General features: G+C 39.2%; 1 protein-coding gene and 2 long non-coding RNA genes across 9 annotated transcripts in view; 1 reads left to right on the top strand and 2 right to left on the bottom strand.

Moving 5' to 3' along the window:
- LOC136246560 (interferon-induced very large GTPase 1-like) overlaps positions 1-12,445 on the bottom strand; it is a 102,625-nt gene that overhangs the window by 81,783 nt on the left and 8,397 nt on the right. The gene's annotated exons all lie outside the window — the stretch shown is intronic.
- On the bottom strand, positions 6,894-9,742 carry LOC136246558 (uncharacterized). Its single transcript, XR_010696627.1, has 2 exons — positions 9,304-9,742; positions 6,894-7,142 (listed from the first exon to the last, which is right to left on the bottom strand). It is a non-coding gene; the product is annotated as an uncharacterized lncRNA (long non-coding RNA).
- On the top strand, positions 9,024-11,835 carry LOC136246557 (uncharacterized). 7 transcript variants are annotated; one of them, XR_010696626.1, is made up of 12 exons: positions 9,028-10,153; positions 10,204-10,300; positions 10,346-10,420; positions 10,503-10,582; positions 10,641-10,737; positions 10,787-10,883; positions 10,933-11,029; positions 11,088-11,185; positions 11,236-11,329; positions 11,382-11,544; positions 11,595-11,649; positions 11,699-11,835. It is a non-coding gene; the product is annotated as an uncharacterized lncRNA (long non-coding RNA). The 7 variants fall into 7 exon arrangements; XR_010696625.1 differs by having other exon boundaries at positions 10,481-10,582; XR_010696622.1 differs by having other exon boundaries at positions 9,029-10,153; positions 10,346-10,460; positions 10,506-10,582.

The following is a 12,445-nucleotide window of genomic DNA, read 5'->3' as shown; positions in this document are numbered from 1 at the left end:
CAATCTGTCCTCTACGTATCATCAGTTCACTTTCGCCATCAGTTCACTTTCGCCATTTTTCTTTTTCTTATCGCACACTTGCAAAAACTGCTATAAAACTCGAACGCCATATCCGATTGCCTTGAAATTTGGCGCACAGAAGGGGGATATAAAGGCGCATCTCGGTACCAACTTTGGCAGGAATACGATAAACAGGCAAAGAGTTATGAGCGATTATTCACGAAAAATAACACCAATATGTTGTCACGCCAACAGGGTAAACCGCGTATGGGAGGAAGCTGAAAATCGGTGGGTGAATAGGTTAACTATTGAACCTAAAACCTTTTGTGGTTTGAAAGAAATCGAGCTAAAAAACAGGAAGATACAACGAAAAAACCAACATTGTGTAACAATTACGCAATCGAGATTAGCTAATAAAAAAACGACTGCTTGCCAGGCCTACCAGATAAACCGCTTGGGGTAATGCTTTGAAAATCGTTGTACAGATGGAGTAATCATCTTAGAAAGGCTCATCAATGGTGTAGAAGAATCAGGCTTAAAGCCACGGAGTTATAACACGAAATCCAACTTGGTGCAGCAAGTGCGAGATCGAGATACTCTAATAGAGCAGTCACACTAAAGAGAATTCAAGAGATCAGCTAGAAATAAGAAACCTGTATAGAGATCAGCTACACACAAGTCACCCTATAGAGAGATCAGCTAGAAGAAGTTACCTTGTAGGGAGTTCATGCAACTATGGAAAGAGATAGTTCAACTAGAAAAAATCACCTTGTAGAGTTCAGCTACAAAGAAACCACCATGTAGAGAGTTCAGCTACAAACAAATCGCCCTGTGGAGAGATCAATAGAAGAAGTTACCTTGCAGAGAGTTCAGCTACAAAGAAACCATCATGCAGAGAGTTCAGCTACAAACAAATCTCCCTGTAGAGAGATTAGCTAGAAGAAGTTACCTTGTAGAGAGTTCAGCTACAAAGAAACCATCATGTAGAGAGTTCAGCTGCAAACAAATCTCCCTGTAGAGAGATCAGCTAGAAGAAGTTACCTTGTAGAGAGTTCAGCTTCAAACAAATCACCCTGTAGAAAGATCAGCTAGAAGAGGTCATCTTGTAGAGAGTTCAGTTACAAAGAAACCACCATGTAGAGAGCTCAGCTACAAACTAGTGACCCTGTAAAGACATCAGCTAGAAGAAGTTACCTTGAGAGAGTTCAGCTACAAAGAAACCATTATTTAAAGAGCTCAGCTACAAACAAATCACCTATACAGAATTCAGCTACAAACAAATCACCATGTAGAGAGATCAGCTAGAAGAAGTTATCTTGTAGATAGTTCAGCTACAAGCAAATCACCCTATAGAGAGATCAGCTAGAAGAAGTTAACTTGTAGAGAGTTCAGCTACAAAGAAACCATCATTTAGAGAGTTCAGCTTCAAACAAATCACCTGTAGAGAGTTCAGCTGCAAACAAATCTTCCTGTAGAGAGATCAGCTAGAAGAACACTGCTTGAAGGTTCTTAGTTTACTAATTTGTTAAGCTGCTTTACTGTAGTTGTACCAATAGTAAAATGTCAGTAACTTTAAGTATATGGAACATAATTGTTTTACTAAGTTTTAAACTCTCAGTAAAACATCAGTGAATGCGGGTTTACTGAAAAACTACTAAAATAACAAACAATTAACTGTTCCATATACTGGGGATATACCACTCTAGTAAACTAATAAACTTCAAGCAGTGGAAGTTACCTTGAAGAGAGTTGGGCTACAAACAAATCACCCTGTGTTAGATCAGCTAGAAGAAGTCACCTTGTAGAAAGTTCAGTTACAAAGAAACCACCATGTAGAGAGCTCAGCTGTTAAGAAATCACCCTGTAGAAAATGCAGCCACAAACAAATTGACCTGTAGAAAGATCGGTTAGAAGAAGTTACCTTTTAGAGAGTTCAGCTACAAAGAAACCACCCTGTAGAGAGATCAGCTAGAAGAAGTTACCTTGTAGATCGTTCAGCTACAAACAAATCACCCTGTAGAGAGATCAGCTAGAAGAAGTTACCTTGTAGAGAGTTCAGCTACAAAGAAACCACCCTGTAGAGAGATCAACTAGAAGAAGTTACTTTGTAGATCGTTCAGCTACAAACAAATCACCCTGTAGAGAGATCAGCTAGAAGAAGTTACCTTGTAGAGAGTTCAGCTACAAAGAAACCACCATGTAGAGAGTTCAGCTGCAAAGAAATCACCCTGTATAAAATTCTGCCACAAACAAATTGCCCTGTAAAAAGATCAGTTAGAAGAAGTTACCTTGTAGAGAGTTCAGCTACAAAGAAACCATTTTGTAAAGAGCTCAGCTGCAAACAAATCACCTGTACAGAATTCAGCTACGAACAAATCACCCTGTAGAGAGATCAGCTAGAACAAGTTACCTTGTAGGTAGTTCAGCTACAAACAAATCTCCATGTAGAGAGATCAGCTAGAAGAAATCACCACTGCCCAAATTTCAAGGCAATAGCTCTTTCCAATCTGAAGTTATCAATTGTCAAAGTTGGCAAATTGGATGTGTGTGGAAGGCCCCTTTTCGCAAATCCGGTCACATATGTATTATATTTATAATTTGTACATTTACTGATGAAATATTTAAAGTACATCTACTTCATCTTTTCTTCTTCCTGTAGTAAAGAAAAAAAACATAGGTTAAAAAAGTCCCAAAGCTGGCCATAGGCCGGCTTTGGGGTATACAAATACAAAAAGAAATGAAATCTAATCCAAAACAGCCAAGCTGTAAAAAAGTGTGCGGCCCTCAGAAAGGCTATGGTGAAAAAAGATGTGAAATCCAAGGTGGCGGCCAAGAAATGGCTGTGATGGTAGGTTAATGGTAAAAATTTTAATAACGACAATTCTGGTGAATTTTTGTGCCGCTTCACAAAATTTACCTGAATTGTCATTATTAAAATTTTTTACCATTAACCTACCATCACAGCCATTTCTTGGCCGCCACCTTGGATTTCACATCTTTTTTCACCATAGCCTTTCTGAGGGCCGCACACTTTTTTACAGCTTGGCTGTTTTGGATTAGATGTTTTATACAGTTTGCTACTATCTCCTTTCATGGAGAAGGAAGCCAAGTAGTTATAAAGCAGCTAAGCCAGCTTATCAAACAGTGTTTTTAGTGGGACTAAAAAAATGTGGGACTGCAGACCTTTTTGTGAAGAGCGATCTACTAATTGCGTGGGTGGCCGAAAAATATACACAGCCTACTATAGCCTTGTAACCATATTTGTGCAAACAAACAAGCCAAAACAATTACAAAACAGTTACAGCAAACCACCTACTGCTACATTCACCACCTTCTTTACTTTCACCTGTTCATTCTTGTCAATTTAACGATTGATTGTGGGTTTCGGTTAATCTGCAAATTATTTCCGCTTTGTAGCTGATACTGGTACTTGTAAAATTAGCTAATATCGGTTGTTACTGATAATTCAACCGATTATCGGTGCAACACTACTGTGTATGTTCCCTTGCAATTTAAGAGCGGGATCTATGGTGATCAAAGCAGTGGATCGAAATAACAAAGGATTGATTGTGGGTTTCGCTGTCATTATAGTCACGAAATATTAATTGTAGGATTGTTTTCTTAGTAATGGTTTACCTCCTGATGTCAAGAAAGAAGCTTCCAATCAAGTAATACATGACAAGGCAAGTCTTGTTACATTATGTAATAGTTGTTTCTACTGAATGAGCTGATAATCACTATTATGGTTTCATTTTTATTATAACTGATGTTGTAATTAGAAAGAGGAAAATCAGCTGGCCTATGTTAAAAGGAGGTTATGAAACTATGGAAATTTGTAAAGTGTGTGAGAAATAGATATGCAGCCATATCAACAACAGAATGTGACGATCAATAAAATGCAGAATTGAAACACTGAGCACAGTAGACTAAGCATTATCATTATTAGTATTCTCAGTAGTGAGTTGAAAGAACTTTTCTGTGGCTGCCTGTAATAAATCACAGGAACAATGTATTATTTTTCTAGTCTTGAATTCAATACTATTGAGACCAATACAAAAAAATATTTGATATTAATGTGAAATGTCAACCAATAACTTTCTTAATTTGGACCAATGTCTTAAAAATACTATTGCCAAAATTTCCAATCTTGGATTTCTAGTTTTTACCTAATGAGAAAATTTATAATGTAGCTATGACCTGAATCAAGACTACAAGTTCCAGTGCCCCATCAGCAGACACAACAAGGCAGTCGTACTTTAGCTGCAACTTCTCATATGCTTTTATCAAGAGTTCATATAGTACTAACGGAGAATATCCTACTACCAATGTAGCCCATACAAACACTTTTACTGGTGATAGTGAACTGCTGATAGGTGTTGAGTAGTGTTGAACATAGGAAACCCTTGCACACTATAGAAAAAAGTGTCGATACTTACTTCGCCCAGTGGGTGTTGGATGCACTCTCTCACTATTTTATATTATGAAATTAATCATTGTTTTCTGAGTGAACAACACAAGATACATTAAAAAGCAAGTACTACTATTTTGATAGAGCAACTATAACTATCAGGGATAATGTCCATATAATACTGGTATAGCTATCAATGGACTATATACTATACTGAGTTAGCTACACAGGTTTAATACTATTGATCTAAAGAAACAGTGGACTAATAATTATCATGTGGACAATATAATACATCAAGGCACTTAGATGAACATTGTATGTAGGTAGTACATATTATCTATGGTTGAGTATAGGCAGTGGCATTTCTAGAGCTGGCATACAGGGCGGCACAGCATGAATGCTGTAGTATAAACTTTAAAGTAGAATTTCAGTAGGGGCCTGGGGGTTGTGCTGTAGGATTTTTGCAATTTAAAGACTTAAAAGTAGCCTAAAATTGCTGCTAAAAACATGGAAAATGCTGAAACTAACAATGCCAATCTCTGCTGCAACTGTTTCCCAAGATTTTTCAAAACTTATTTTTTAGCAGGGTGGGAGAGGGGTTCCCCTTAGAATCACCTATGAGTATAGGTTTCTATTTTTTTAATATCCTACTATGGACAAGAAGGGCTTTAATTTGATGTAGAAAGCTTTGATTGACTTGATCCAGTCAGCAAGGCCAGCACATATATAAGGAATCATGTAGCCGGGATCCAGGATTTCCTCTGCATTCAACCACCACTTTTCAGTATAATTTCTCATACTTCAGTAAGGGCCATTTTGCTGATGAACATAACCTTATGGGCATCAATGGCTTGGCAAAAAGGATCAACTGGGCCTTCCATTCACTTGATCAGCAGAATAATTATCATGATAATTATTCTGCTGATCAAGTGAATGGAAGGCCTAGTTGATTATAAGCATCTGGACTTTAAAATAGTTCCTCCTGTAGATGTAAAATGAGAGAAGCTAAAGCAACATTATCAATGGAATAGACTATGACCAGCACTGATCATGTGCATGTGGAAGTTGCATCAAAGGTGTAACGGGAGACATTGCGAATATTTAGTCAGTGGAATTTCCATCCTGGTGGGAGCAGGAATAAATCACATGCTATTACACAGCATTAATACTCTCTATTAACCTAAGGGTTATGAAATTTTGTTGGTCTTGATAAGAGTAGCTACTGGACTTTATGTAGTCCAAGACTTCCAAAACAAATCTTTGGTTTGAAATACTATAGTGACAGTAACAGAAAGGTTCTTTCAACTTGATACCAAATTCCACTGCAATAAAAATTAGATATCATGACTATCACAGCTTAAATCACGATAAATACGGAGAGAACGTAGCACCGTCTTAGCAAGCTGCAAATGGGCAAGGACGTACTAATACGGAAATCAGTCCGTCTATGAAGAATTACGTGAATGTAATGCTGCTATGATTAAATACGAAGAGGACGGAACAAGTCTTCGCAAGCTGAAAATAGGCAAGGACGTACTAAGACAGAATCAAGTTCGTCTCTGCGGGCCGTTGTAATGCTGTCATAATTTTTTACGTTCATCAAGCTGAGAGGTTTACGAGACGGATGGATGACGATCGAACAGAAGGGATGGCTCTAGATGGGTTACAGAAACTGGTTACTGCACCCCAGTGATTGCACAACTCTAGTCAAGCATACTCAAGTTACTAGTCCCAGCGCCAAAAATTACCCTGGAGGTTTCCCGAGACACAGCACTCGTATCTGCACAAGGTATACCATAGTAGAGGCGGATCCAGGAGCTGGCAGGGGGAGGGACACAAACAGGCTGAGTTGTAGGTGGGTGAGAAAAACCAAATCATCTTGTTAGTTGTTGCATTTATGAAGTAGCAAATAATCACCACTTAGTAGTGTCTCACTGTTGATTTTTGACATTAATTTTTGCAGATGGTTGTGGAGTCTTAAAGCTGTGTAAAAGGCTATGAATCTCTAAACATGATAATTTTTTGTTAGAGGCGCTTAGTACGCACGAAGGTGCTGGGGGAAATTTCACAGCTAGTTTGACTTCGGTTTGCTTTGATTCAGGTGAATTTGTAATAAATTCTACTAAAATCTGCATATCGTTTTAGCCCTGACAAAGTTGAGTATTACTCATAAGTATGATTCCTCCTAAAGGTGACGAAGGATGAGGGGGGCTTTTGCCCCAAATGCCCCATCCTGGGTCCACCATTGCATAGCTACTTCCCTATGGTTATTGCCTATGTACTCAATGACTTGATCTACTGCCTGTCAAGGAACAATCATCACGAAAATACGTAATAATAAAATAACATCATTATTTCTAAGTCTGGTTCCACTGGTGGTAGTGCATGTAATAAATATCATGAGTACTGTCCTGCAATTATTGCATGCATGGTACAACAACCATGCTCATCACAGAAAAAGGTAGAGGATACCAGCAATTATAAGTCAGGTTAATCCAGCTGCTCATATAATGTGAGCCTTGGAAATATAACTTGCTGTACATTGTAAACAAAATTGCACATAAAATGTCCATAATCTATACTTGCTGCACAATAAGATATCAGTACATCCTGAAATTTCACCAAAGCTTTAACAGTCACACTGCCATTCCCAAGGTGTTTATACCTAAGTTACAAATCTCAATCCTTTGATCTTCATTTTCTTCTTTCAATACTTTTACAGCTTTTTAGCAATCTGTAAATACAAATAACACTGTTATTGGGACACAAAACAGGTCATCTTTGTGAGAAGACATGATACACATACAAGACCCAGAATCAGATTGCAAGTATGTATAATGTAACATGAATGATACACCTACAAATCTCAGAAATATATCAAAAGTGTGGTCACACCACACAATGATGCACATACAAGACCCAGAAACTGGTCAACAGTGTGGTAACAACAGACACACATACCAGACCCGGGAAAAGGTCAACCATATGTGGTAACACATCACAATTGACACACATACAAGACCTGGAAGCAGGTTGACAGTGTGTGGTAGCACATCACAGTTGACACACATACAAGACCCGGAAGCAGGTCGACAGTGTGTGGTAACACATCACAATTGACACACATACAAGACCTGGAAGCAGGTCGACAGTGTGTGGCAACACATCACAACTGACACACATACAAGACCCGGAAACAGGTCGACAGTGTGCGGTAACACATCACAGTTGACACACATACAAGACCCGGAAGCAGGTCGACAGTGTGTGGTAACACATCACAATTGACACACATACAAGACCTGGAAGCAGGTCGACAGTGTGTGGTAGCACATCACAGTTGACACACATACAAGACCCGGAAGCAGGTCGACAGTGTGTGGTAACACATCACAATTGACACACATACAAGACCTGGAAGCAGGTCGACAGTGTGTGGTAACACATCACAATTGACACACATACAAGACCTGGAAGCAGGTCGACAGTGTATGGTAACACATCACAGTTGACACACATACAAAACCCGGAAGCAGGTCGACAGTGTGTGGTAACACATCACAAGTGACACACATACAAGACCTGGAAGCAGGTCGACAGTGTGTGGTAACACATCACAGTTGACACACATACAAGACCCGGAAGCAGGCCGACAGTGTGTGGCAACACATCACAACTGACACACATACAAGACCCGGAAACAGGTCGACAGTGTGTGGTAACACATCACAGTTGACACACATACAAGACCCGGAAGCAGGTCGACAGTGTGTGGCAACACATCACAACTGACACACATACAAGACCCGGAAACAGGTCGACAGTGTGTGGTAACACGTCACAGTTGACACACATACAAGACCCGGAAGCAGGTCGACAGTGTGTGGTAACACGTCACAGTTGACACACATACAAGACCCGGAAGCAGGTCGACAGTGTGTGGTAGCACATCACAGTTGACACACATACAAGACCCGGAAGCAGGTCGACAGTGTGTGGTAGCACATCACAGTTGACACACATACAAGACCCGGAAGCAGGTCGACAGTGTGTGGTAGCACATCACAGTTGACACACATACAAGACCCGGAAGCAGGTCGACAGTGTGTGGTAGCACATCACAGTTGACACACATACAAGACCCGGAAGCAGGTCGACAGTGTGTGGTAACACATCACAATTGACACACATACAAGACCCGGAAGCAGGTCGACAGTGTGTGGTAACACATCACAATTGACACACATACAAGACCCGGAAGCAGGTCGACAGTGTGTGGTAACACATCACAATTGACACACATACAAGACCTGGAAGCAGGTCGACAGTGGGTGGTAACACATCACAGTTGACACACATACAAGACCCGTAAGCAGGTCGACAGTGTGTGGTAACACATCACAATTGACACACATACAAGACCCGGAAGCAGGTCGACAGTGTGTGGTAACACATCACAGTTGACACACATACAAGACCCGGAAGCAGGTCGACAGTGTGTGGTAACACATCACAATTGACACACATACAAGACCTGGAAGCAGGTTGACAGTGTGCGGTAACAAATCACAATTGACACACATACAGACCTTCAGTGCAGGCCACTGTAAAGCTTTAATAATAATAATAATAATACAAGACCTGGAAAACGACAGTGTGTAGTAACACATAATTAACATACATACAAGACTTGGAAACAGGTCGCCAGTGCTTAAATTACAAGGCGAATACCACACCTACAACGTCATTGCGTGGAATTACAAAACAAAAGACAAATCTACATGATACAGGTTTCCAGTTGGTAAATACAACCCGAATTACACGTCTAGTTCATCTATTCAAACGAAACTTCGACGATTTCCACAACACTGACATGTGTTCACTAAAACACAAACCTGATTGTCGACTGTTGTATTCCGCCTTGAAAAGATGGTTTAATACACCCAACAGCACCGTACCGCACCGTACTTTTCATCCTTTATCCCAGCGGCACTAAATAGAAATTTTCATAATGTGTTACGCACGTGATCGTGCAGCCACGAGGCGGACATGCGGCGAGACGGGATGGGAGACACAAGGTGGTCGTCAAGAAGTAAAGTATGCTGATATGTAAAGCTTTATGGATGGGCAGATACTCGCAACAGATGTTGAGTACCAGATCTGCTACTAGTAAGTCGTCTGCCATTGTCGAGGCCATTGTTTAAGAGTCCAGAACGGAATGATTCGTGAAGAGAAATCCTGACGATAACAGCAGTGGAAGGATATATGTTAACGCAGTAGTGGAAGGGAAAGAACATACTTTTAGTCTCTTACTGCTGTAACTCTTCTCCAGATTGCCAGCGCTCATTAATTAGAAACTTACTGAAATACTGCCCCACCATTCTTCAAAAGTTTCTTACGTGAAAACGAATAGTGTTTAAGAGATGCTCTGTATCTAGAATTAACAGTTGTTGGAAATGCTGATGGAAAGGGAACCCAATTATAGTACTAGTGGAAGAGAAGGACTTGCCACCAGTCAGACAATATGTAGTACATTCTTAGATGATTGTTCTAAGCATTTAGAGTGTAATATTGTTTTGAGAAATGCTGGATGGCAACATTGGACAGGAAGAATAGCTGAGTACGATACTGGTAGAGAAAGATTAGCCAGCAGTGAGATGGTACTTGCTTGAAAATATTTCTTGGAAGATATTCCAGAAGAAAAAAAGCAGTAGTAGTGGAATAGGAAGACCTGTCAACAGGATGGTATGTACAGCACTTTAAATGGTTATTTATATGTAAGACGTTGCATTTAGAGTGACATATTTCTTGTAAGAAATGCTGTCTATATTGGAAGAAAGAAAAGTGAACGAGAGTTCTAGTAGAAGTGGAAGACCTGATATCAGTGGGACGGTATGTACAGCATTCTTGAATGATTATTATTGTGTAAAACTTTAGTGAAAGGAATACTGACTATATTGAAAGAAATAAAAGCGGACTAGTGTACTAGTAGAATAGAAAGAACTGCCAGTGGTGGGACGGCATGTATAGCATTCTTGAATGATTATTTTAGGTATGAAACACTGTTTTTAGAGTGAACTATTTTATTTCTCAGAAGAAACGCTGACTGCTTTTGAAGGAAGATAAGCGGACTACAGTACAAGTAGAATAGGAAGACCTGCCAGCACTGTGATGGTATGTACACAATTCTTGAATACTAGTGATTATTGTTTTTATAAATCTTTGTATTTAGAGTGAAATATTTCTCAGAAGAAATGCTAACTACTTTTGAAGAAAGATAAGAGGACTATAGTATAAGTAGAATAGGAAGACCTGTCAGCACTGTGATGGTATGTACAGAATTCTTGAATACTAATGATTTTAAATCTTTGCATTTAGAGTGAACTATTTCTCAGAAGAAATGCTGACTACTTTTGAAGAAAGATAAGCGGACTATAGTACAAGTAGAATAGGAAGACCGGCCAACACTGTGATGGTATGTACAGAATTCTTGAATACTAAAGATTGTAAAACTTTGCATTTAGAGTAAACTATTTCTCAGAAGAAATGCTGACTACTTTTGAAGAAAGAAATGCAGACTATAGTACAAGTAGAATAGGAAGACCTGCCAGCACTGTGATGGTATGTACAGAGTTCTTGAATACTAATGATTAATGTACCTATAAATCTTTGTATTTAGAGTGAAAATTTTCTCAGAAGAAATACTGACTATACGCAAGAAAGAAAAGTAGACTGGAGTACAAGTAGAAGAGCAAGACCTGATGTACAGCACTTTTGGTGATTATTTTATAAGTAAAACTTGATAAGTAAAACTTGTGTGTTTATAGATTGAAATATTTCTCGGAAGAAATGCTTACTATGCAAGAGAGAATGGACTTGAGTGCTGCTAGTAGAAGAGGAAGATTTACTATCAGTGAGATGGTATGTACAGCAGTATTGAATGATTATTTTATAAGTAAAACTTTGTGTTTAGAGTAAAATATTTCTTGGAAGAATGCTGACTATTTTAGAAGGAAAAGCAGACTATAGTACAAGTATAAGAGAGATCTGCATCAGTTTTCATGGTGTGTAGAGTGGCACCAAAGTTGCTGGTAGTAGCAAAATTAGATGATAGCACTAGAGCAGAGAATGTGACGGTACGTACAAAATTCTTGATTATCAGACTATAGTAATGTATCCTGTTTAGAATTTTTGAGATGAAAGGATTTATGCCAGCACAGAAAGTGATGAATGCAAAAGAGGTATGTTGAGAGTTGTTGCATTTTAATATTTTCAATCGATGTACACTAGAATTGAAAGAAATTGAGAAGGCAATCCCAAGGACGGTGAAGGCTGTATGAAAGAACTGACGGAAGTGAATATGAAGACCAGAATTTCATTACTTTTCATATCTTTTTATATTTAAATGAATATCCGATTTTCGTACCTCGAGTATCCTTCGGGATCACGTGCGGGGCTACGTGACAGCACTTCCATGACGGGGCGTAACTAGGTATATACGATGTATTATGACGGGTAACTACGTCTGGACGTCTTGAAAAGTGGTCCCACGACGGATTACTACTAATCTCGTCATGGGGTTACAGACGTTTTCCGTAGTTGCCACGTATCTTCGTTAATACGGGAGGAATTACGGGAAACTTTTCCACCGTATTTGTGGCGAATTTTGCTGTGTATCACAGAATATGTATGTTGTATAGCCTCTTGTGTCTTTCATTCATCTCTAAATATTTTTAAACACGGCTTCTACACACAGCACTATAAATCTCCAAGTGAATTGGCCTTCTGTCACCAGTTTCTTTCGGATACATCATTTATTATTCGAATTGAGACTGATTTGTAGTAAAGATCACGTCAATTTGATCAGCAGAAACAACAAAAGCTCTTACAGATCCATTCCAGGAACTGAGACAACTAATCCCACAATTGATATTTCGTTACTAATGGCAACTAAACTCACAATCAATCCGTAAGTTATTTTGATCTGGTTGTGTGATAAGTTTGATCACCTGGAGGTACCGCTAATGAAGTTGTAGA

The sequence above is a fragment of the Dysidea avara genome, chromosome 2 (genome assembly GCF_963678975.1).
Source record: "Dysidea avara chromosome 2, odDysAvar1.4, whole genome shotgun sequence".
Lineage (NCBI taxonomy): Eukaryota > Metazoa > Porifera > Demospongiae > Dictyoceratida > Dysideidae > Dysidea > Dysidea avara.
Note: the sequence above shows the minus strand (reverse complement) of the source record. Positions and strands in the feature narration are given on the sequence as shown.